General features: G+C 51.8%; 1 protein-coding gene across 5 annotated transcripts in view; it reads left to right on the top strand.

Moving 5' to 3' along the window:
- Nucleotides 1-25,260, top strand: part of CDH22 (cadherin 22) — a 120,437-nt gene that overhangs the window by 23,835 nt on the left and 71,342 nt on the right. Inside the window, exon 2 of one of the 5 annotated variants that reach the window (XM_059407138.1) lies at nt 10,570-10,721. The exons of the other annotated variants lie outside the window; for them this stretch is intronic. The gene's annotated coding sequence lies outside the window, so the exon portion shown is untranslated. The remainder of the gene's footprint in view (nt 1-10,569; nt 10,722-25,260) is intronic. 5 annotated transcript variants of the gene reach the window in all.

The following is a 25,260-nucleotide window of genomic DNA, read 5'->3' as shown; positions in this document are numbered from 1 at the left end:
CACCCTTCCTCCTCACTGTGGCCCCGGGGTAGCTGTTCCCCTTAGTGCCGTGTACTGAGCAGAGAGAGGAGGACCAGAGAGGTTAGGTAACATGCCCCCATCACACAGACAGTGAGTTCAGAGCTGGAGAACTGGGACCAGAGTCTGTCCAGTTCTGGAGCTCACGTCCTGTCCACTCTCCCCGGATTCTAGACCTCCATCTGCTCCCAGAATCACACTCCCAGTGAACGTGGAGTCTGAAAACCTGGGCTCCAGGGGCACTTCGCGTTCATATCAGTGGTGTGACCAGAGACACATCCAGGCATCTCTCTGAACCTCAGTTTTCTGCTCTCTAAAACGGGCATGGCTGTCACGCTCCTTGCCTTGGAAGGATGTGGTGAGGCCCACGTGTCAGAATGCATCCTGGAAACTGAAATGTGGGGTGAAAAAGTAAAAGATGGCAACGGAGAAGCTCATGTGAGGGAGGAGGACCCCGAGGGGCAAAGACTTGCCCAAGAGCAGGTTCTGAGTATGTGCACGGTGGAGACAAGAACCCAGGTCTCCGGACGCCCAGCTCCCCTACCCCTGGTCAGCTGCTCCCTCTCCTGTTCCCAGAGTTGAGGGGGCTCCTTTCAGAGCAACATGAAGGTTTGTGACCAGGGATCAAGTGGACAACTGGTGACAACCAGAGAGAGGCAGGGCTCCAGAGCTCGGGGTCCGGGGTTGTGCCCGGCGTGGGGGAGGGGGGTTCCCCCCATCTCCCGGGAGAGCTCATTGGGGGAGGCGGATAAGCTCCGAGAAGACGACGGGAACATCTTCCATTTTCCATTTAACCACCCGATATTGAATTATAAATAATTCATACACCTGCCAAACATTTGATTAAAAGAACCCAATTCACACTGCATTTGTCAAGGGGTAAGAATTGCATTTGGTGTTTTTATTTTAATCTGTCCTTTAACTCTTTTACGAATATTTATTTATACTTGGCTGTCAGGTTTTATTCTATTTGCCCTGATTTTATTCTGGCTGTAGCTGGCATTTTTTCCTTTCCCTTTTTATTTTGTCACTTCTGCCTGGTAGTCATGCATCTGAGAGCCCAGAGGTAATAAATAAGGAAGCGAGACTCCTTCTCCGCTCCCTCCATGCTCTCGTGCCCCACCCCCATCTCCGCCCACTGTTTACAGACCCCTTTCTGCCCAGCGCCGCTCCCCACCCGGCCAGGGTCTAACCTGGCAAGTCCCGGTGTGTTGGGTACATCACACACACATCTCTGCTCCCGACCTCTGCCCGCACCCTTCCCCTGCTGTCCTTCTTCCTCATTGCCAAGCAGAGAGTAGGTAGGTCCTCCATAATTATTTTTTAAATGAATAAATGAAGCGACATCATTAAAATCATCAGTATCAGTGTCTTTGGGGACAGAAAGGAAAGTATTGTTATTCATCAAGTCTGGTGATGAAAACAAGCTGTCACAGTGGACCTCAGAGATCCATGAGCTCTAAACCCCCGCTCTGCTACCCAGCCGCTTTGTGAGTTTCGGTGAGATGCCGCGATCGCCTAGGTCTACCTCCCCCCGGGGTCTGTAAAAGGCGTGTATAAAAACATCAGAGATTGAGACAAGACTTAGTGGATGTGTCCAGCACATAGTAAGCTTTCGAAAAATGGCAGGTGTGTTTTTACTAGAAGCGGTAACCTCCCTCCCCCACAATGTCCTATTCCCACCTGCCTTTCCTGCTTTTCCCTTGAATCTGAAGTTACAGGCGTGTGTGATATTATCCTGAATGCCGGGTGTAGGTCAACAGACGCGTCTGTGACAAACAAGAAAAAGAGAGCTGGCCATTCCCTTTAGCTGGCTACCCGCTTTTGCAATAATGTGCTGTATTTGTCGGAGGGCTTACACGGGTCGGTTTTGTGAGTTGACATAAAAACTTGTTTCTGCCAAGTGATTCAGGTGAGCTGGGAATTTGCTTGAGACCTGTGTTGATGCTTCCTGAATACAAAGGGGCAGGGATGTTGTATGCCCAAGAAAGGCTGTGGCCATGACAATGAGATCAGGGTGGATGTATCTGAATTATTTTTTTCAGTTTACAGAATACATACTCGTATACATCACGTGTTTTTATCTCTGTCTCCTTTAAAATCCTGGCATCTTTCAAAAATCGAGTCCAGCCACCCACCCTTTTCCTGGCTTCCCCTCTGTCCCCTAGATATCTCAGATGAGAAGGGACCTCAGGGCTCTTACCTGAGCTGTTCACCACAGCACCGTCACAGGTGTCTCTGCCTCTGGGCTGGTCCACTCGAATCCACACTCCACACTGTGTGTTCTTTCTGAGATTGACCTCACCATGTCACTCTCCTGCTTAAACCTTCAGTGGCTCCCCATTATCCTCAAGGTAGAGTTCAAAATGGCCCTAATAACCTAACCCCAGGAATCAGCTAGGATCCCGAAGGACCCTTGCTGATGAGGACTGTTTAGACTGTGGTGACTATCTTTTTTCACCGATAATCTAATCCCATGAGAAGCCAAGCCCCAAGCTTCCCTGGGCACCACCTGATATCGAGCGCTGTGCCTGACAGAGGGTTCCAGGGTGAGTAAGACCCCTGCTTAGAGCTGAGAAGGCCGTGGGAACAAAAGAGCAGGAACTAACAGTCGTGAGTGCTTATTACTAGGTATACTTTGTGCACAGAAACCTGTAAACTCAGTATTACTTTGCAGAGCAAGGAAGTAGCCAGCTCAAGGTTGCCAGCTGGCAAGTAACAGAACTAAGGTTCAAGTCCAGGTCTCTCTGAGACCAACAGCCAGGGTCTATCCTTAGCACCATACTACCTCCCAGAAACTCGTAGGCGAGGGTCTCAAGAGAGAAGGCAGTCTCCGAACCATGAGGCTGAGGTCTTTGGGGCCAGCTCAGGTGGGGCTATAGGGCTTCTGCTTGGAGACGACAGGGATTTTGTCCCTGAGAGGGAGCTTAGCGGCGGGATGTGGCCCCATTGTCATTATCCTGATGACCAGACTGGCCGGGAGACCATCCAAAAAGCATTCACCCCAGAGCCTGAAGCAGTAGAAAGTAGGGCCAACCTCGAGAACCTGACAGCCTCAGGCTTGAATCCCTAGCTCTAGCGCCACCCCACCTGTGTGACCTGGGACAACCGCTTCACCTCCCTGTGCCCCGTCTCCTCCTCAGGAGACACTGTAGTCCATCCATCTCAAGTCTTGTTGAGAGGCTGGCGTAAGGTCATGTGGGTAAAAAAAATACTCTGTCAACTAGAAAATGAATTACATACTCTCTGTGCACATATAATTTGATCCTCCGAACAATTTAGTGAAATAGGCAGGCCGGGATTTTTTTTTTAAGTTAATTTCTTTTCAAAAATTAATTTTAATTTTATAAGAAATACCCGAACCCATCCTCTTAGAAATCAGGACCCTGCCGGCGAAGCCAAGGACCCGTCTCCAGTCTGGCCTCTTTTTTCCCACCTTCTCGGGGGTCACTCGTCCCATGAGCTGGGTATGTAGCCCCACACCCTGTTTTTATACTTGGGCGTACAAGATACGCACCCTTAGAAAATTAGTAGCATTGTTTTGTGTTTTTTAATATAAATGGATTCGTCCTAGATGTATCATCATTCTGCAACCTGCTTTTTTCTCTCCAACAATGTTTTTGAAAGCTATCAATGTTGATCTATATAGCTCGGGCTTATTCCATTTAAGTGGCTATATTCCATCGTGCGAATATACTCCATTTTTATTTGTCCACTCCCTTACTGAGAGGCATGTAGAATGTTTTCCCTTTTCCCCTTATTATCAGCAGCGCTGTGGCGACTGTTCTATCTCCTAGAACATGAGCTGGTGTTTCCCTCGTACAGACTTCCAGGTTGCGGGTTTCAGACATTTTCAATTTTCGTAGATGCGGGTGCAGCTTGTTAATGAGACTTATCAGATACCGAGCTTATGTTATATGGTAGGATCATCACGTGCGTCGCCTCATTGAACCCTTGGAGTAAAACCACGTGGGCGCAATGATCACGTCCACGTCTCAGATGAGAAGGCTGAGACCCAGAGCCCCGAGGGATTTCCTGATGGCCATGGAGCTGGATGGGGACAGAGTGTGGACCGGGACCTGGCTGTTTGAGGGCAGGAGTATCTAGGAAAAGCAAATGAGGCCATACTGAACCCAGAACCCACAAAATTCCCAGTGGCAGTCATCTTCAGGTGATATGAAGGGATTCCAGGTCATCTCTGGACCAGGACACTCGTCTTGTCGGCCAGGAGAACCGCCTCACCCCTCATGAGGTTTCCTTTAAGGCAGATGTCGGGGCTGAGGCATCAGGGGCACAGACTGGCAGGCACACTGAACCCTGCGATCCTAGGATCCCTTCGCCGTGCTGGGCCTCTTACGAACCTGGACATCCAGCCCGGCCTCCTCCCAAATCTCCCTCTTCTGATCTCCCCACCCCACGCTGTCGGATTTTCTCCCCACCTGTCTGCCATCCCCTCCTCCACCTGCCCCTTCATTTGTTAAAAATACCATTACATTAAAAAAAAAAAAAAAAAAAAAAACCCAAGAACAAGGAAATATATAGAGAAAAAACATGTAGACATGATTTTGAATCTCACCAACCACTCATTCTCCCGTTGATGTTTTTTGAGAAATAGATGCAGCCCAAGAATCACACGTCTGGGAATATGTGTAGGAGGAGGGTCCCTCCCAACCCCGCCCCCCCACCCCGCTCCCCGGAGGTGAACCCTGTTCACACTTTCTCCGAATTCCTTCTAGAAAAATATTTTGTCCATACCCCAGCACCTATGTTGGTCTGTGATTTTATTTACTGTGAAGAGATGGTGCCAACACCCTGTTTTCTTTGCCTGCCCCCCTGGATATCTTGGGGGCTCCCCTGGGCCTTTTCTCACTCCTCAGTCGGTTCTCCAGCTGTCTCAACCACCATCCGGTGGTGTCTTTGGGGGCATGACACCCAAGTCACTTGCTGTCACCTTTAATTTCTTCTCTGGATTCCGGACCCCCATATTCAACTGTCCTGTTGGCATCTCCACTTGGGTGGTCCCCAGAGCCTCACACTTTTTGTGGGTGTAGCATCTTCCTGCACAAATTGGCTTCCCTCTTTCTCCCTCCCACCCCCAGCCCTGTCTCCCCAAATGGCTGTGCCTCTCCCCCAAGCCAGCAGCCTGGGGATCACCCTGGAAAGCCGAACGTCAGCTGTAGAGTGCGTCTGAATCCTGGCTGTGCCCCATGTAGGTCACTGAGGCTCCCTGAGGCTCAGACCCCTCATGTAAGTCTGTGGATTAAGAGACAATACTGGCCAGGCGCTCGGAGCCTTCCCTGGCACATAGTATCTGCTCAGCAAATTCTGCAGCAGTTATTACCATCCACAATCCCTCCCTTTCCCCAGCGCCTGTGTTCCATCAGTCACCCCCAACCGGCCATTCTCCCAGCAGGAGTGCCGTGAAGCCTTCTGCCCAGCCTCCCCCAATTCAGCACCAGTGCCTCCAATCTGTTCTGCCCTTGGCAGCTGGACAGCTGTCACTCTCCTGTTTAAACCCTCCAGCGATCACTAACACGTCTGAACTCCAGGCTCTCTTTCGTGGCGTAAGGCCCAACAGAGATGCGGCTGGAATGTCCCAGCTGTTTGTGGCCAGTGCCTTCTCTGATTCTGTTTCATGCCATGCCTCCAGCCCATCTCACCAGCCCCGTGTCTCCCTGTTACAGATTATGTTTCGACTGGAGCAAACTTCTCCCACGTCTCCAAAGACACTTTCTCTCTGGCCTCGGGGCATTCATGTTCCCTGGGCCAGAAGTCCTCTTTCCCCACTCCCCGGTTGGCCAATCCCCACTTATCCATCAGGCCAGTTGCCAAGAAGACCCTTCTTCCACCTGCCCCCATAACAGCCTTTTGTAAAGTTTATCGTATTCTTGAGTTCTTGGTGATGGGGCTTCCCGCCACTACTAGTTTACGGTATTTTCTTGCCTCCGGTCTGTGCCGCTGAGATGCAAGCCATGCGGGGTGGAGAGCCCTGTTCCTCCAGTTCTCTGCTGTGTGTCCACCTCCTGGCACAGCGAGGGCACGTAGTAATCATGTAGGAACTCATGCACCCCACAAATGTTCATTGAGCACCTTTCTGTGCCAGACATTGTTCTAAGTGCCCTAAGTGAAGGTCGGTGAACCAGACCGACAAGAATTCCTATCCCAGGGGAGTGTATATGCCAGTGAAGAGAGAGACACACAAACAATAAGCATAATAAATAAGTAAATCGTGGGTTTGAATCATAGGTAAAACTATGAAAAAGTAAGGAAAGGGTGCTTGGCAGAACCCTAGAGAGGGGCGTACAATTTTAGATGGAATGCTTGGGTTACTTTCCACTGAAAAGATCATATTTGAACAAAGATATTAAAATGGTGAGGGAGGAAGCCTGGCAACTGTCTAGGGGGAAAAACATCCCAGGCCAAGGGAACAGCCCCTGCAAAGGCTGTCAGGTGGGAGCATGTCCCTCCCCAGGCTAAGCCAGAAGGTCATCAGGCTGGAGCTGACAGGGGTGGGGTGGGGGTGGGGGGGCGGCGGGAGACAATAGGTCCCAGAGTCCACAGGCACAGATCATGTGGAGCCTTGGAGCCCTGTAGAAATTCGGGCTTTTATTCGGAGAGAAACGGGAGCCATTTTTTCCGACAGCTTTATTGAGGTGTAATTTACATACTATCACATTTGCTCATTGTAAGCGTTCAATTCACTGATTTTTAGTAAATTACAGAGTTGCGCAACGGCTGCCACTCTCCAGTTTTACATTTCTTTTACCCCAGAAAGATCCTTCGTGCCCATCTGCAGTCAATCCCTGTTCCAGCCACCAGCCCTAGGCAACCAAGAATCTGTTCTCCGTCTCTATAGATTCGCCTCTTTTGGACATTTCATGTAAACGCAGTCACACAGTATGTGGGTTTTTTGTTTTTAATCTGGCTTCTTTCATTGAGCATAATGGTTTTGAGATGCATCTTTATTATGCATATATTCACCGTTTGTTCCTTTTTATTGCTTAATAGTATTCCTTTGTGTGGATATACCACACTGTTGTTTTTCCATTCATCTGTCGGTAGATTTTTAATTGTTTCCACTTCTGGCTACTCTCAATCATGCTGCTGTGCATATTTGCTTAGAAGGCTTTGAGGAGACATATGTTTTCATTTCTCTTAGGTAGATACCTAGGAGAGAAGTTGCTGGATTGTATGGTAATTTATGTTTAACTTTTTAAGAAACTACCAAAGTTGTTTTCCAAATGTATTGCTGGGTAGAGAATAGCCTACAGTAAAGCAAGGATGGGAGCCAGGAAACCGGTTGTTTAATTAACATAATTAATTAAATAAACCCACTGGGTTCGAGGAGAAAGAAGTTAGGACCGTCTCCAGGTTGGCACCAAAAAACCCTCATGGAGGACCCAGGCCAGGAAACCCGGGGCTGCAAACCCAGCCTTCCTGGCCACAGAAAGGCACAGAGAAGCGTGTCCCACCCCAACCCCTCCCTCCGCACTGCCCAATCCCCAGACAGCTCCCACGCAGCCAAAGCGTGGAAATCTCCAGTTTGGAGAAAGAATCAGCATCAGGCATGACTATCCGAAGCTACAGAGCCCTCTCCCCCCAGGGAGATGACAAATTTTCTTTGCAATTAAAATTCCTTTGAAACTGGGACCAAGGAAAATTCAGAGGAGAGAGCATTTTTCAACTGGGGGAGATACTCTTCTCAGCAATTACCATGTGTGCATTTTCACAAAAGCTGTTTCTCCTCCCTCCTTCTGCCAGGGCTCTGCTTCTGCTTTCACATCAGGGGTCCACCTTGGCCTTCATGACTTTCCCCTGGCTGGCCGGTGCTTCTCTGCCCCCCTCTTGGTTGCTGAATCCCTTATACATTCCAGCCTTCACTTCAGGACTTTACTTACAATGGCACCCTCCACGAGTCCTCCTTTCCTAAACCAAAGGCCAGTTTGCTGTCATGTTCTCTCTTTGTGCTCACCCTGGTCCTATCCTCTATCCCCTGCCATTGTCCCTCCTGATCCTACAGAGATCTTTCCCCTCCTCTGAGCTCATAGCCCCACCTCTTTGCACAGCTCACTGAGCTCTGACCACAGTGCTCTGTTGTATCTTGGCCTCGGAGTGTGATATCTGATGCTTTAGAAGAGGCAGGGATGGTGGAAACCTGGGTCCACTTCATCCATTCAATCCATACATATTCTTTGAGCCATTATAATGTGCCATGCACGGTGCTAAGCCCTAGAGACTAGCATTTTCTGGGTTTAGAAACAGGAGGCTAGGTTTTTTGGACCAACCCTTCTGCTGAAAAGAGCTAAGAATGCTAGATAAAATAGAAAAAACATCTTATTAAAGCATCAAAGCACTGACAAGTAAGCTCTTTGTAAGGAATTACCAGGAATTATTAGGTCAAAACTGAAGGGAAAACAGAAACCCAGAGAAGTTAGAGAGCATAGAATCTGCTTTTATCCTGAGGGCATTTGCTGATCTCGGAAATTCTGAATTTGTTTTTTGATGATCTCACAACATAAAAGGAATTGAAATCAAAGTCCATGGCCTGCATAAGGTGGGCAGTCAAGTAGCAGATCCTTGTGGAAATAACCTGGGGCTCCAGAGGGCTTCACCCTTGGGATAAGGGTGAACCAAAGGTAGCCCAGCCTTGAATAATGGATTAGCAGCCTCGTTCATACTACTTGGGTCTTCTAGGGAACTTCAAGCCTTGGATTTTTGTTTAAAGCAATTTTGTTTAAAGCAATGGTAGCACCACAGCGAAATGCAAATCCTTTTTAACCCACTGAGCCACCCAGGCGCCCCAATGCAAATCCTTTTTATAAAAAAATATATATATATACCTTCATCCTGAATTTGAAATTCTTCCTAAAGGAAAAAAAAAAAAAAAAATCCAATGACAATGGCCAACACATAGTCAAAGATAACCAGACAGGCCAGAAAACAATGCTAATGAGCTAAGTACTAGAGGTACAACATGAGCAAACCAATGATATTCCCTGCCCCGTGGGACTTACTGTACAGCAGAATAGACATCATCAAGGCCACTAACACCCTCTGCATTGTCTAAAGGAGTCACTTCTCCATCCTCAGTTTACCTCGCCTCTCTGCGGCTTTCAACATGCTGATCTCTAGTTCCATTCTTGGTTTCCATGACACCACGCTCTCTTGGATGGCCTCCAACCTCACTGGCAGGTTCTTCTCAGTCTTTGTGACTCCTTTTCCCTCTATCTCATCTCTGATATTGTAGTGCCCCAGGGATCACTTCTGGGCCCACTTTCTGTCTCTCCCCAAGTGAGCTCATTCATTTCCTCAGCATTAAATATCACTACATGCTGATGATCTCAGATTTATGTCTCCTCTCCTTGGAGCTCCAGACTGTTGCATTCAACTGCCAGCGACACATCTCTACTTACATGTCTCACGAATGTCTCAAACCTATCTAAAAAGGAATTCTTATTTCCTTCCCCAAGCTTCCCTCCCCTCATTCACTCCATCATGGTCAGTGTCACACTATCCAGGGTCAAGCCAAAAATCCAAGAGTCATCCTGAATCCCTGGTTTGAATCAGGGTGGTGATGGAGATGACACAAAGTGGCCAATGTTAGGAGTTATTTAAATTGTAAAATGAACCAGACTTAATGATAGATGGATTGCCCATTGGGGGTACAGAGAGGACAACTGTCAAGGTCATGACTTCCAGCCTTCTGGTTTGGACCACCTGACAGAGATGGGTGCCATTCATGCAATGGGGCACCCAGGCAAAGGACCAGTATTAAAGAAGAAGAATATATGTTTTGATATGTCTGGTTTGAGGTTTCATGGAGGCATCTAAGTGGAGGTGTTGAATGGGCAATTGTATTTTTTTTAAAGATTTTATTTATTTATTTGACAGAGAGAAATCACAAGTAAGCAGAGAGGCAGGCAGAGAGAGAGAAGAGGAAGCAGGCGCCCCACTGAGCAGAGAACCCGATGTGGGGTTCGATCCCAGGACCCTCAGATCATGACCTAAGCCGAAGGCAGAGGCTTTAACCCACTGAGTCACCCAGGTGCCCCATGTATTTTTATCTGTAGATTTCAGAAAGGAGGTTGAGCCTAAGTTGGGAGTCACCATAGTGTTCAGGGTAATTGGAGCCATTGTCGTGGCTGAGATTGTGCAGGTAAGGATGGGCTTCTGACCGTCGGATACAGGAACAAAAGCCAGGAAATGCAGAGGCATAATTAAGAAGGTAGGAAGAAACCCTTGTCTAGTTTGATGTCTCAAATACTGCTAAAAGGTCCAGTGGTAAAAGGTGGAGAACATCCATTGGATTTAGTAAGATGGAGGTCATTGGTGACCTCTGTGAGCCATCCTAATGAAACACTGGGGGATGGGAGCTAGGTGGACAGTGGGTTAAGAAGTGACTAGGAGGTGAATAAAGGAGGCAGTAAGTACATATAGCCAGCTTTCAGAGAAGTTTGGTTGATAAGGGATGGGGCTGGGAGGTATCGGGAGGTGTGTGCTTCTTTTTTCTTTTTTTTTTTTTTTTTAAGATTTTATTTATTTATTTGACAGGTGGAGATCACAAGTAGGCAGAGAAGCAGGCAGAGAGAGAGGAGGAAGCAGGCTCCCTGTTGAGCAGAGAGCCCAATGTGGGGCTCGATCCCAGGACCCTGAGATCTTGACCCAAGCCGAAGGCAGAGGCTTTAACCCACTGAGCCACCCAGGTACCCCTGTGCGCTTCTTTTTTGTTGCTATTTATTTTATTTTATTTTTATTTATCTGACAGAGAGAGTGAGAGAGCACAAGCAGGGGCACAGTAGAAGGAGAGGGAAAAGTAGGCTCCCTGCTGAGCAGAGAGCCCTATGTGGGACTGGATCCCAGGACCCTAGGATCATGACCTGAGTCCAAGGCAGATGTTCAACCATCTGAGCCCCCCAGGTGTCCCTGTGGCTACTGTTTTTGAGATGGATTCTACTTGAGCACGTGTAATGCCAGGAGCCCATCAGAAAGGGGTGAAGATAGGGCAGGAGAAGTGAGAATTCATAATGTAAGGTTTCTCAGCTGCCAGGGAGGTGTGAGTGGCTGCAGAACCCAGATCAGGGGACAAGAGGAACGTTCCCTCCATAGCAAACAGCAGTGCAGATGGGGACAGCCAGGCTCCCTCCTCTCTAAGATGGGGATATAACAGAACCTGCCTTCTGGGGGTGGGGGGAGGGGTGTGGGCTGGGCGCTCTGTGAATGGATGTTCTAACAGGCCCAGCCTGGGGAGGTAATGGCAGGTGATAAAAGCTCTACAAAGAGCCACTATTATTATCTTTCACTCTCACAACTGGGAAAGATTTATTATTACTCTCACAAGTGGATAATAATAATCAAACCTCACCTGCACTCAACTCTTCCCAGAGGATTATTTTATATTCACCATCTATTGGAGCCTCCCAACAAACCTGGAAAGATTTAACTTCCTCGTTTTACCAAGGAGAACACTGAGGCTCAGAGACGTGAAGTAACTTGCCTGGGGTCACACAGCTGGGAGCAGCAGAGTCAGGAGTCCAGTCCAGGTCCGGCTCCTGCACACTCCGTAAAGACGATGCAGGATCCGGGTCTCACCATCTCCTTTGTGGCCCCGACGGTCTGGCCCTGTGCGCGAGCTCCATTTTCTTCCATGCTCTCTCTGTTCCCTGGAGATGGGGAACCCATGACTAGAATCTGTAGCTTTAAACTCAGGAAGGAGAGGATTAAGTTCGGAACAAGGTGCCAGGCTCAACTTGCTTCCTCGTTGCAGACGGGAGATTAAGGAGGAAGATGCTCTATCTGCCAGCTCCATCGCTTGTCAGGAGAGAGTATAAAGGAAAAACTCCCTCAGCCCCGGCATCAGCGCTGTCTATCTGTCACCCCACACGGGGCCCCTTGCGTCGACCGGGGTGGGGGGCGTGATGTGATTTGGCCAAACTGGTTTGCAGACTCCAGCCCCAGCAGCCCCCACCTGAGAACATAGAACCTGCGAGAAATATTCTCACCCATTGCCTTTCCCCATCTGTCCCAGGCACAAGTCATAAAGAGTGTTCCCACGTCCAAGTGAAGACCCAGCTCTTTGCCAAGGTTGTACCTTGCTTTTCTGTCCTCTTCACCATCCCTCCCATCCCCCACTCCCGCACTCTGAATATCCCTTCCTGCAAGACTTCACTTGCTTCAGCCAGTCCCTCTGCCGGGCATCCGTTTTCCCCCTTGTTCTATATGGCGAACCCGTACTTCTCCTTCCAGGAGCAGTTCGAATGTCCCCTGCTGCGGGAAGCCCTGCTTGAGTCCCTTAGATAAAAGCAAGCCTTTACTGAGCACCTGCTATGCACTGGTCCCCGAGTTAAGCTCTGGGATGTAGTAGAGACACAGCAGATCCTGGTCCTGCCTCCGGGAGGGAGAAGTGACGATGCTGAGCATCCCTGGGACCGTGCATGGGAAGTTGCAGAGGATGTGGGAAGCGACAACACCACATGGGCAGGCTTGGGGCAGGGGGAGTGTTGACTTTAGGTCCCAGGCCCAAGAACCCAAGGGATAGGCTGTTCCCACAGCAGACTCGCCATCCTTGCTTCTCGCTGGTATGTTGGCTCTTCTGGGTGCTTGTGTGTGCCGCGCCATTCACCAACAAGCCATGCAGAGGTGGCGGGGGGGGGGGGGGGGGGGGGGGGGGGGGGGGGGGGGCGGGGGGGGGGGGGGGGGGGGGGGGGGGGGGGGCAGCGTGTAGTGGAGGAAGCACCCGGTTAGGAGAGTGACTCTGATGTCAGAGGGCTCTGGGGACATTAGGTAAGTCACCTGACTTCTCCATGCCTCATCCCTCCGCAAAGTGGCAATAGAATTGTATCTGCCTTGTAGTGTCGTTCAAGAATTAAGTGGATTACACATGTGAGATGCTCAGAATGGTGGTATCAAGCACTCAGTGCATGTTAGCTATTTTATGACTAGTTGTTATTTTAATTGGCAGAAGATTTGGGCCCATCATCAGCTCCCCCTGTGCACTAGAGAAATTCATCCCCCTCTCCGAGCCTCTCTCCATCAGGAAAATGAGGAGCGAGTGCGTTTCCAGCTCCGATATTCTGGGGTAGGAATGAGGGAGGTAGCACTGTAAGGTGGAGAGTGGTGTAAGAGAAGACCCAAGGGCAGAGCCGAGCACTAAGCAGCCCGAGGGGATCCCCAGGCAGCCTAGAGTGTTGGTGAGCCACGAAAGATAAGGTAGAGGGAGGGAGTTAGCAGCCAGATCACGGAGGACCTTAAATGCCAAAACAATGCTTCTGAGAGGTGACAGGGCTTGATCAATTATTTGGAGACTGTGTCTAGTCATTAGGGAGATAATGGGCCCTCCAGAGAGGCAGCGATCTCCCTATTCCTGGAGGATAGGAGCAGGGGCTGAGATCTAAGACAGAACCAGACATCGGGTGGAGGAGCCAAGGTCTTAAAGGGCCTGAAATCCCCAGAAAGACTCTACGCCCCTCCAAGAGCAGCCTTTGGGGGAAGAGGCAGCAGTAAGCCCAGCCCTGGACTCGACTGCTTCCTTGGTGTGGCAAGTGACCTCCCACTCATCGGCCCCAGTTTGCCCATCTATAAAATGGGGGTGATGACAGGATCTGCATCAGGGGTGGTGTGAGGATTCAATGGGACAGCATCTGTGTGCCTGTCATCGCTGGGCTTACTGTGGCTCCTCTGCCTCGGTCTCCGGAAGCCTCTTCTGCTGGCTTGGCCTCTCTTCTCTCCTCCAGCCTAGAAGGAAGCGGTCGCACTGGAGTCTGGGGCTGACGAGGCTCCAGCCTGAAGCCTCCCTAAGGAGCTTGCCATGGTTACCAGCTGCCTGCAAGGAGAGGCCATAAATCCTTGTGCCCGGGGTGGTGGGAGGGAGGGCCCCACGTGTGGGGCAGGAAGGGGGGGCAGCTAAGTAGAATTGAATCTTGTTTAAGGAGGAGGCCCACGCCTCCCCGGGCCTGTAATTTACTGCGAGGTTGACAAGATGAAAGCGGAATTTTCAGTGGCATAATCGCTGGGACCTCGGGGAGGTACGGGAGATGAGCCGCAAGGCAGGTGGCGGCGGCCGGGCTGTTAGCGAGCTCTAGGGCGCTGATCCCGCTGTGAACACAGCAGGCGGCAGACTCAGGGTACTGGGCTCAGGGCCGGGCCAGGGCCACGCTGGCTAAGCCCAGGGCTCAGGACACGTCATATCTGCTGTCATCTCCAGAGCTGAGGCCAGGCCCCAGGTTTTTCAGCAGATTTTATGTAGCAGAATGTACTGCCCGGGACGGCTGTGACAGCTCGGCTCGAGCCCCTTCCTGGGGACTGTCCTCAGCCAAAGGGAGCCGTCTTGCTCAAGGTCACCCCCTCTGGAGGAGTGGGCAGCCCACGTCAAGTGTCCGGTAGATGCATAGATTCGAAGGCTGGGTCCCTTCCCTCAGTGGGGAGCATCGCTGCTCTGTATGTCCGTGGACCGGCTGAGGCCTCTGCTGGGACAGCATCACCCTTCAACTTCCTTCTCACCCCCTCCGCACTGTTCCCCACAATTCTCCCCAGTAAACCTCCTGCAGGCGAATCTCCACCCCGGGGCCTGTTTCCAGGGAGCCAGACCTGAGGCCTTGCATCACGAGGAGGAGGCTTGTTTTATTTTATTTTGTTTTTAAAGTGTACTTATTTATTTGAGAGAGACAGAACGTGCATGCAACAGCTCCATTTCACAGCTGGGAAGACCGAGGCCCAGAGGGTTGGGGGTGTGATTCAGCCTCTGTTAGCAGGTGCAGAGGAGAGGGGGTCACGGTAACAGCGTGCTAGGTTGGAAGCCCATGGCTTCGGAGTTGGACTCTCAGCCACGTGGGCTAGAGCAAGACCTCTCCTCGTCTCTGGTTTTCTTCAGTAGCAGGAGAGGCTAAAGCCCATCTCGCAAGCATGGTGTGAGGATGGCCTAGAGAATGAGCCATAAGAGCTCATGCGGGTTGTGCGTGTTGGGGGGGGGGGTGACTTCACACACGTCCTGATGACTCACCACGAGGTCATGCTGTTCACGGCAGGTGCCCCGTGCTGGGTCTCCGTTATGCCCCTTCCTGACCACCTGGCCCAGGGCTTCCAGGCCGGCATCAGAATGTGCCCGGGAGCTATCCCAGACGGAGGACAGGCTCAGACTTTTCGTCGTTCAGGGCCTGGCTTCCCCACTTGCTGGCTGTAACCCGAGTGAGCTCCTTCACCTCTTCGTGGCCCGGCTTTGTCATCTGTAAAACAGTAATCAGCCTGTGGCACAGAGCAAGCAAGGGAACTCGTGTCAAGTGCTTAGTACGGTGGTCAGTAAGCACAGCTTCTTACTTCCAGCACCGGCGTACCTGGTGCGCTATAAATGTTGCCCTGTTAGCATTACTATCACCCTTACTGAGCCAGATGCTCCGGGGACCCGGGGATGTGCATTTTGAACAAGGCTGCCTTGTTACACTACCAGCATGACGCTAGTCCTCTGATGACCCCTGGAAATCACAGTTTGACCTTTCCTTGTAAAGAAGCCCAGAGAGGGCGGGGACTTGCCCAAGGTCACCCAGCATGGCAGGATCAAAGCCAAGTCCTAACCTCGTCCACTGGCCTTCCAGTCTGGAGAGCGTTCTCCTGTACTGTAAAGGGACAGATTCCTTAATGTCATCTGCTCGGGCTGTAATAAAAATTAACTACCCTGAATATGTCATCATCGGAACAGCTCCAAGACAGAGCAGGGACTCAGGGAGACAGATGAAATATATCAGATGTGCTCCTGGGGCATAGAAGCAGGGTCTGTAGGGACTCTTTGGAAGGCCCCCCACCGTCTGCTGCTCTCCTCTCTTGTTGGGGGGTGGGGTGAGACTCACCGCTAGGCGCAGGTGGGTGCTACACGGGACTGAGTGAGCAGAGCCGAGGACGGGGCTTGGCCCTTGTCCAGCCCAGGCCCTCTCTCCCTGCCGCTCTTTGTGCATCCTACGGACAGCGGCAGGGCCACTTGGGGCCCCCTCAGTTCTAACCCTAGGCCAGAGGGTAGTGTTTGACCATTGGGAGGGTGAGAGGTGAGTCCCCCTCTCCCAAGGCTGCTAGCGCGGCAGCTGGTGCTCCAGGGCAGGGTCTCTGCTGGCGAGCCCTGTCTCTGCCCCAGGGATCCGCTGCAACAAATAAGCTATTGTAGGCTCGGGTCTGGGGACCCTTCCTCCGGCTGGAGCCCGTGTTCCAGGAACTGGGTGGAGGAGGGAGAGACCCAGAGGGGGCACTGGGCCCCTGCTTAGATGGCAGAGCTGGGATCACGTTGTGCGAGCCGATGAAGTGGACAGACCATCAAGGAGGTGGGACGGGGGAGAAGGAGGTGGAAGGGGAGGGAGTCACTGACTAGAAGAGCAGGAGGAAGTGGGAAAGAGAGGAAGAAGGAACATGGCTGGAACGGAGGTAGAGGCCATAGTGCGTCCGTGCCCTGGAGTACTATACAGCAGTGAAAAGGAACGTGTGCAAGAACAGAGACAAATCTCAAAAACAGAACGCTGAAAAAAAGAAGCAAAATGCAAAAGAGGATTCCACCCGCGTCGGGCTCAAATACAAGCAAATCTAAACTGAGACTTTAGGAGGTCATAATGGGGTGATAAACTATAAGGAAAGGCCAGGAACTAGTTATCGTACAAGCCAGGAGGGAGGAAAGCAAGGGGTCGCGGTCAGGGAGGGACACAGCAGGGGGCTCCTAAAAAAGGGGGACAGAGCAGAGGAATCCTAAAAAGGGGGACCCATTTTTGGTATTTTGATGGACAGGTGGATCCACAGGTTTCCTTTTCTATTAGTGACCACTGACTCCTGTGCTAAGTACCATACCTGAATTACTTTGTTTAATCATTTGTTAAACTCCGCATTGATGATTTGGGCACTTTGGGGCAGGAATGTTGAATTTCACGATTTCCACCGATGAAAGAGGAGGAGGGAGAAAGAGGAGGAGGGAGAACAGGCGAGGCAGCTCCGGCGCGAGAGGGAGAAGGGGTTCCTGGGGCCATGCTTGGCTGGTACCACAGCAGGGCCCTGTCCCCCATCCGGCCGCGTTTGTAAAATGGAATAAATATTGACACGGCCAGGATGGTATTCAATTTGTCCTGATCACTGGGCTGCGGTGAGTTCTGACAGGACGCGGTGTAAAACAGCAGCCCGGGATGTAATTTCTACTGTCAACATGATGTACAGCGGACTCTGCCTGCGGCACCGGCGGGCGGGGGCAGGGCGGGCGCGGGGCGGGGAGACAGGTGCAGGCGGGGGGCATCTGGGGTGGAAGGTTCTGGGCAGGTCAGCCCTGGGTAGGCAAGCAGTGGCAGCCAAGGGGCATGTGTGTGGATGTCTGTGTGTGTGTGTGTGTGTTTGTGCATGCACCTGTGTGTACATCGCTTGCATGGGAGGCTGGGGCTTGAGAAGAGACACAGGCATAGGGTGAACTTTGTCAGGAGTCAGGAACCATGCCCTTCCCCAGCTGGGGCGTGAGGAAGGGCATTGTTCCCGCTCCGAGCCGAACACAAGCCTGTCCTTCCCGGCAGTCACCAAGCACCCGCTTTGCCCATCCTCCTTTCCCTCCCCTAGGGCAGCCTGTTTGAATTCCAGATCTACCACCAACTAGCTGTGTGACCTTGGGCAAGTCCCTCAACCTCTCTGAGCCGCTGCGCTTTCTTCAGAAAGGTTGAAGAGAGCTGTGAGTTGGGGGAATTCAATCCGACCAGTGACATTAAAGTGCTCTGCATAGAACTAAGTGTTACCTCTTACGATTAGCTGATTGGATGGTACCACGCCTGGCACACAGTAAAAGCACAATGTAGTACTGCTGTCTGTCCTTATTCTCACTGACTCGGTATCTGCTCAACATATGCAACCTGCCTTCCTCTCTGCCTTCAATTCCTTATATCTGCCAGGGCTGTTTCCCCAGAGGAGCAAGGCTTGGGACAAACCCCACTGGGTCCCACTGCCCCTTCAGCCTTACCAGAGGCAAGTGAGATGTGAATGGAGGAGTTATTGTGAGCAGTAGGTACGGTGGGGCCCAAAGCAATAGAATAGTGCGTGGCTCTTAGCAGGTGATCGATAGACATCAGCTAGAACACAACAAAAGCCCCGAGTCATTCTTGATGTCCTCCCCCCCATTCACTATGTCTGATCCATAGCCAGGTCTGGCCTATTTGCTTCCTAAATATATCCTATCTGTCACCTCTTCCCCACTCCACGGTGGCCTCCCTGGTCTGAGCCCCCTCCCCCCAACTTCTGGCGACACCGTCACCACCTTGCTCACTGGTGCCCTGCTTCCTGTCCTGCATATCAGCCGTGTGGCCCTTAAGTGGCACACTCGGCGATCTTGAAAACACAAATCTGATCACATGTCCTGCGTTCTATCCCTTCCCATGGCTCTTGAGCCAGAATCTAAAGTCCTTACGCTGCTTGTAAGTGGTCTCGCCCCCGACGCTGTGCTCTGGCCCCGGAGCTTGCAGGCCCTGGAATGGGGCTTTGCTGGGTCTGTTACTCACAACTTGTTTGTCTTCTCCTCCTTAAGATTCAGCTCAAAACCCCTTTCTCAGGGGACAGCCCCTCACCGGGCCCATCCGTCCCTAATGAGATTGTGTGCCCTGTAAAGTGCAGGGGTTCTTATACTTTGTGGTTGTGGAACTTTGTACATTTACCTGTGACATTACTGGATTAGTGAACATCACTCACACATACACACACAATGGAAAGCCATGGCCCAGGGTCTTCGATTCACCCACTGCTCCATACTTAGCCTCCAGCACAGTGTCTGGCATACAGTAGGTGCTCAATAAATATTTGATGATTCAGTAAGCAGACGAAGCAGAAGGAAACAGTGCCATCCAAGGGCATTCTGGGGGAGGGTAGTGTGGCAGTAACCAGGCAGCCCCACCATCTGTCCTTCTGTTTGTCTGTCCATCCATGCATTCTTTCATCCATGCCCACATTCAGTAGCACCCACTCAGAGCACAGCACAGAGGTATGGATCCAAGGGCATAGAGTGGTAATGGAGGCGCCCAGAGCCAGCAGGCAGGCTGCTGAGGCCAATTCAGGGAGAATTTGGTTCTGAGCCAGGGCTCTGATGAGCGAGCTTATGGGGGTCTGCGGGAGGAGGCAGAGAGACCGCAAGGAAGTGGCCTGGGCGCGGGAGGGTGGGCCAGACTTGGGCATGAGGCCACAAAAGAGACGAGATTCCTGGCAGGGGCAAAGGCCCCGAGGCACGCAAGTAGGGAACAGTGGGTGGAGTCCCTGCCCAGCAGACGGGCACAGGAGAAGACGTGGTGGCAATCACATAGCGTGGGCACGTCCAGATCTCACAGGGCCTTGGGCAGCCGTGGGTGGAGTGGCTAACAGTACAGGCCTTGGAGCTGACAGCCCAGGGCTCAAACCCCAGCTCTTTCTGCCTCAGTTTGCTCATCTGGCAAATGAGGGCAAAGAAGATTACCTGCCTCGAAGGGTTATGTGGGCGCGTTTTGAGCACGAAGAGCCCTTTTTGACTCTGGAGGGTAACTGATGAGTGGTAACTAACTTTATCTCGAAGGTGAAAGGCAGTCAGGGAAGATTTTGAACTGGAGAACCTTCCAGACCGAGCTGGTCTTCACAAAAACATACCTGTGCTCAGCAGAGACTGGGGGACAAGACTGGGGGGGCCCTTGGAGCAGCAGGTGGGGTGACCATGGGAATGGCGTGGGTATAGCCCCAACTGTGCTCATCCCCTCTCCCCTGATCTCCCACGTTTGCCCCCCTAGGTGATGGTCCAGCTATCAAGCTCAGAAGCTTTGGGAGGTTCCTACCCCACACACCAACACACTCAGAGATACAAGCCCACCCCACCCAGCAGTACACTGCTGAGCTTAGAGGACATGGCATCACACCCACGGCCCCAGAAATAGCCCATGGGCTCAGCCCACACAGAGCAGACTCCCACCCGGTGCCTCACCCCACACTTAGGGAGCGTTTCCAGTGTGCAGGGCTGCAGAGCCCGCATCATTACTGACACAGAGGCACATGTGTGTTCACGCATGCCAGGGCACACCAGGCAATCACTAGTCTGCACTCTAGTTTAGGGCTTCATGGTGCCCTCCACCTGGGAGGGGTGGGAGCGGGGCAAGAGAGGTGAGCAGAGACGAGGCAGCCCTTGGACAATGCCTCAACAGCTCCCGCGTTGCACTAGGATCCCTTCTGGCCTGAAGGGAGAGCACTGAGCTGGAGAGATAATTTTCCCCCAGGGAGAAGAAAGCAGCCAAGTGCAGAGCTCTAGGCTCAGGATCCAACGGGCACAGTGCCCCTGGGGACTCAGACAGGGCAGACAGGAGCCAGGTTGCCAGGTCCAGCTGCTGCTGGCAGCCCCGCCTCACCACTGGAGCTGGAGGCGGGGGCGGGGGGGTGGGGGGACCGCCCTGGCCCGGACAAGCCTTCACTCTTCTTGGAACGAGGTGTGCTTGTGGGCCCCAGGGCAGTTGTTAAATAACCGCATGAGTGAATAAAGGAATGAGCAGACAAATATCTGCGAAGTCTTTTACCTGGTCAGGACACCTGGTACAAAGTGGGGGTCCAGTAAGCAGCTGTCAGGTGACCAGAAATGAGAACGATGGTCAGTATTCTCCGGTCAGCTAATATTATTGCCAGACGCCATAGATCCCACCACGTGCCTCATCCCCGCGAATCCTCCCATGGAGACCCTAGGAGAGAAGCCCCGTTAGCCCCACTTTTCAGATGAGAAAACAGAGACTCAGAGAAATGGAGCACATGACCAACGTCAAACATGCAGTAACCGAACTGGGACTCAAAGCCTGGTCTGACTTTGGACCTCATCATCGTAGTTCCCCTGAATGTTAAATCCTGCCCCAGAGAGAGGGGCTGGGAAGATGGTCAGGAACTTTAGGGAGGAGGCAGAGGGGAGGAGGTCCAGGCTGCACCATGAAGTGTCCCCTGCTTTATGTTGCCTGCGGGTCACTGTGCCCAGCCCTTCTTAGTCTTGGCAGACAGAGAGGCTAGGAAATGAATGCCGATGGGTAGGATAAGAAGCCCTTCCTCTGTCCCCAGGGAGACGGCCAGATGACAAAGGAGGGCCCAGAGCCTCTAGCTGGCAGTCATACAGCCTTGGCAGCAATGATACCAGGGTTTTGAGAAATCAAGAAAGGACACGCAGGCCACCCAGCCTAGACTCTGGAAGGACACGGTGTGGACAGTGACAGTGATGCCCAGAGCATAGATGAGGCCACAGCAAATCAGCAAGGCTGGCAGGTCCTCTCAGAGAGGGTAACTGATGAGTGGTAGAATGTTGCCCAGGCAGTTCCCAGTATCTCTCTGAGGCAAGACCCTCCAGAGTTCCTTCCAGGGTCCAGCTCTATGCTTGGCCCTGCCAGGCGTGTGTGGGAAGGAGCAGGGAGGGATGGAAGAAAGGAGAGTCATGGCTTCTGTCCTCCAGAGCCTGCCATCACAAGTGACACCAAACCCCAGAGAAGACTCAGCCAGATGGGTCTGAGGGAGTTCAGAGGAGAGTGAATGAATCTGGAGAAAGTAGGAGCTGGAACTGGATCTTCAAGGCCCCAAATGGGTAAAGCCAGTGGTTCAACAACATTATCCAAGCCACAGATTTGTACCATCCTTCTTAGTAAGTCCCTGTGGTCTCTCAGCGGTAGTGGCTTCCCTCGTTGTTCCAAAATGGCTGCTATAGCTCCAGCCATCACCTCCTCAGACATGCAGAAAATGAAAAGTTTCTCCTCAAACCATGTCTTTTTATGATTTTTTAAAAAGACTTTACTTATTTGAGAGAGAAAGAAAGAGAGCACAAGCAGGGGGAGCAGCAGAGGGAGAAGCAGGCTCCCTGTGGAGCAGGGACCCTGATGCGGGGCTTGATCCCAGGACCCCAGGAAGTCAGATGTTTAACCTACTGAGCCACCCAGGGCCAAAAGGCATCTCTTTTTAGAGAACAAAAAACAATTCCCAGACGCTCTCCAACAGTTATCCCTTTAGATCTCACTGGCCTGAATTGTGTCATGTGATACTTTCTAAACCAATCACTGGTGGGGAGAGAGGAATGATTCTCCTTGGTTTAGACTAAGCAGTGTTCACAGAGGCGGAGCAGAGCACATGGCGAAGCTTGGGAGTGAATATTGAAACAGAATTGAAACAAGAAAGGACTGGGAAATGAATTGGCTGTTAGCAGTTGGCTAATCTATACTTCCCATCCCTCTCTTTTAAATATCACAAAACCCTAGACTGCTCAGCTAGGGGTGGGGGCTGGGGGAGCAGGGAAAAGGAATCTTCAAAAAATCCCCAAAGGCACCGTCACCCACCCCGACCTGTGTCTCTGACTCCCTGCCTCCCAGTCTCTCTTGAACCCACTCCATTCAAGCCTGCACACCTCCATGCCTCCAAACTAGCTTTGATCAAGGCCGCCCATGACCTCCATGTTGCTGGAACCAACGGTCAATTCGAAGTCCACATCTGACTTGACCTGGCAGGAAGATGACCATACAATTCATCATCTAAACTGGGAGAAGAGCGGGTGGGACACTATTGGCCGTGATGCCGGGACCACAGATGTAAAGCTGGACTGTCATAGGCAAAGCTGGGCAGATGGTCACTCACCCGACAGAGCAGTGGGCACAGTAGATGGCCCCTCCTCCTTGAGCACGGTCTTCCATGGGCTTCCAGGAGAACTCCTCTCTCCGGCCACTCCTCCCTTGCCTTTCTCTTTCCTCCTCTTCAGCCTCCTTCAGGCGGCCGTCCTCACCTCCCCGAACTCTGTAGTGAAGGTGCTGGGTCTCTTCTCCACTTGCACTCAAGACTTTGTGGGCTTGTCCGAGCTCATCTCTAAATATCATCCAAGTTCCCAGATGCGCCCCTGCAGCCAGGCACCCCATCCTGGGCTCCTGACTCTAGGTGCCCTGGCCTGTTCCACGTGGCTACTGGATATCTAAGAGGCATTTGAATGGAACACATTCCATGTCTGCTCTGCCCACAGCTGCCTTCAGCTTGGGGAGAGGAAACCTCACCATTCCCCTTACTGAGGCGGCCTGATGACCATGCTTGGTTCCTCTTTCCCTGGCATCCCCTCTCGGACCCACAACGTAGCCCACGGCACAGCTTCACTTCTTGGCACCTCCACGGCTCCCCCTTGGTCCAAGACACCCTCACTTCTTGTCTGCATTATTGAAATGGGCCCCCAGCTTCCCCCTATTTTGAACACAATAGCTAGCCACAGTGATCTTTTAAAATAGAAATTAGATGATGCCATTGTTCTGTTCAAACCCTTCCAGGGTAGGGGACCCATCTCACAGTAAAAACCCAAAGGAGACCCAGCAAACCCTGATGCCCCCCTCCATATTTTCTCTGACCCCATCTCCTGCTACTCACACCCCATCACTCCACTTCAGCAACAAGGGGCTCTTTGCTGTTCCTCCTGCACACCAAACATGCACTGACCTCAGGACCTTTGCACTTGCTGTTCCCCCAGTCTGGAATTTTCTTCTCCCAGCGATGTGCAGAGCTCCCTCCTTCCCTAACTTTGGATCCCTGTTCAAATGTCACCTTAGCCATGAGGCCTTCCCTGACCACCTTCTATAAACTATCATTTATAACAGGTGATTGAGAGAGAGAGAGAATAAATCCCCCGCCACTCTAGCACTTCCCATGCCCCTTACCCTGCTTTGTTTTTCTTTACAGCATTTACCACAAACTGTCATGTTATTTATTTATATGTTTATTGTCTGTCCCCCATTATACTTGCAAGGGCAAGACTCTACCCATTTCTTTTCATTGTGCCTAGAACGGCACAGAGTGGAAACTCAGAAATGCCTACGGAATTAATGACTTCCATGACTGCAGACACAGGCCCGCATGCACATAGGAATCACGCAGGCCTACGAGGTGGTGAGAGCACACAGATCAGAGGAGCTGAGGCTGGAGAGCGGAGAGGGCAAAACCAACATTTATTATGCTCGACATTTAATCCCATAGGATGAAACAACTGTGCAGTAGGTTGAGACCTGTGGCCCAGAGAAAGCCACCAACATGCTCACGATCTCCTGGGAAGGCCTGGCAGATCCCACGGCAGGCCCAAGTCTTCCCCAGCAGCCTCCCCTGAAGGACTGAAGGCCAGGGTAGGGTCCTGCAGTTACACCACTCAGAAAACGCAGCTGGAGCAGGAAAAGGAGAAAGGGAGGGAGAGAGGAGGCTGAACTGTCTGCAGAAGGCCTGGCAAGGCCAGGCAGAGCTGTGAATTGGCAGGTGACCAGCAAGCCTGGCCAACAGGTCTGAGAGAGGCCCCGTGGGCGGTGGGACGGACTGGGGAGGAGGGAGAGCCAGGGCTAGGAGGCTCTGCCCCTCAACCCATCCTGTGGGACCAGCCAAGTGGGATGCGGCCACCCGGGTCCTGCCAAGCGTGGCCCCTGGCCCTGGGCTGCACCACGGAGAGGGGCGACTTTTCTTGTTCCTTCAAAGGTGCCCTACACCCAGTGGAATCCGAGCCTGGGTTCCACAGCACACTCGGCCACCAAGCATCCTCTACAACTTTGGACAACATTCTGGATTTCACTTTGCCCCTCTCAAAAGTGGGATTCGACCGCTGGCCTTTGCCCCAGGCAGTCCTTCCACAGAGAGCTCCTTCTCTTCCCCACACCCCAAATCCCGCATGCCCAAATCCTTATTTCACTATGACTTCAAGAGCCACCTTCTCTACAATGCAGTCCATCCGCTGTGCCCCACTGTGCTGTGCTTGGCTCTCCTGTGTTGAAGGACATCCATCATGAAATCCCCTGATGGCCAGAGACCATTTCAGTCTCCTATGGGTTTTTCCTCCTTAAATTTTTCCAAGCACTTCTCTGCACACACAGAATATAATGCAAACTGCTTTCCCTCTCCCAGTTCGGCCTGATCTGGCCTGCGTCCCTCAGTCCTGACTCATCTTCAGCCACGCTCTTGTTCTGCACAAGCCACAGTGGCCTTCTTGTTCTTCTGCAGCTTATTCCAGCCTCTGGACCTTTGCATGTGCTATTCTCTCTGCGAGGAACCATTTTGTGCCAAGCTCCTTCTCATCTTTCCAAATCAGCCAAATGTCACCTCCTCCGACAGGCCCTCCCTGATAGCACATCTATAATAAGACACCCACTCCAGTCTTTCCATCATTCTCTTCCTCCCCCTTTCCTGTTTTATATTCCTTCTCATCACTTATCGCCCCCAGAAATTATATGGTAGATTTCTTTCCTTTATAACTAGAAGCTCAACCCCGTGAGGACCAGGATTTTTTGT

This window comes from Mustela nigripes, chromosome 7 (assembly GCF_022355385.1).
Source record: "Mustela nigripes isolate SB6536 chromosome 7, MUSNIG.SB6536, whole genome shotgun sequence".
In the NCBI taxonomy this organism is placed as follows: Eukaryota; Metazoa; Chordata; class Mammalia; order Carnivora; family Mustelidae; genus Mustela; species Mustela nigripes.
This window is presented reverse-complemented; position numbering and strand designations above follow the sequence as displayed.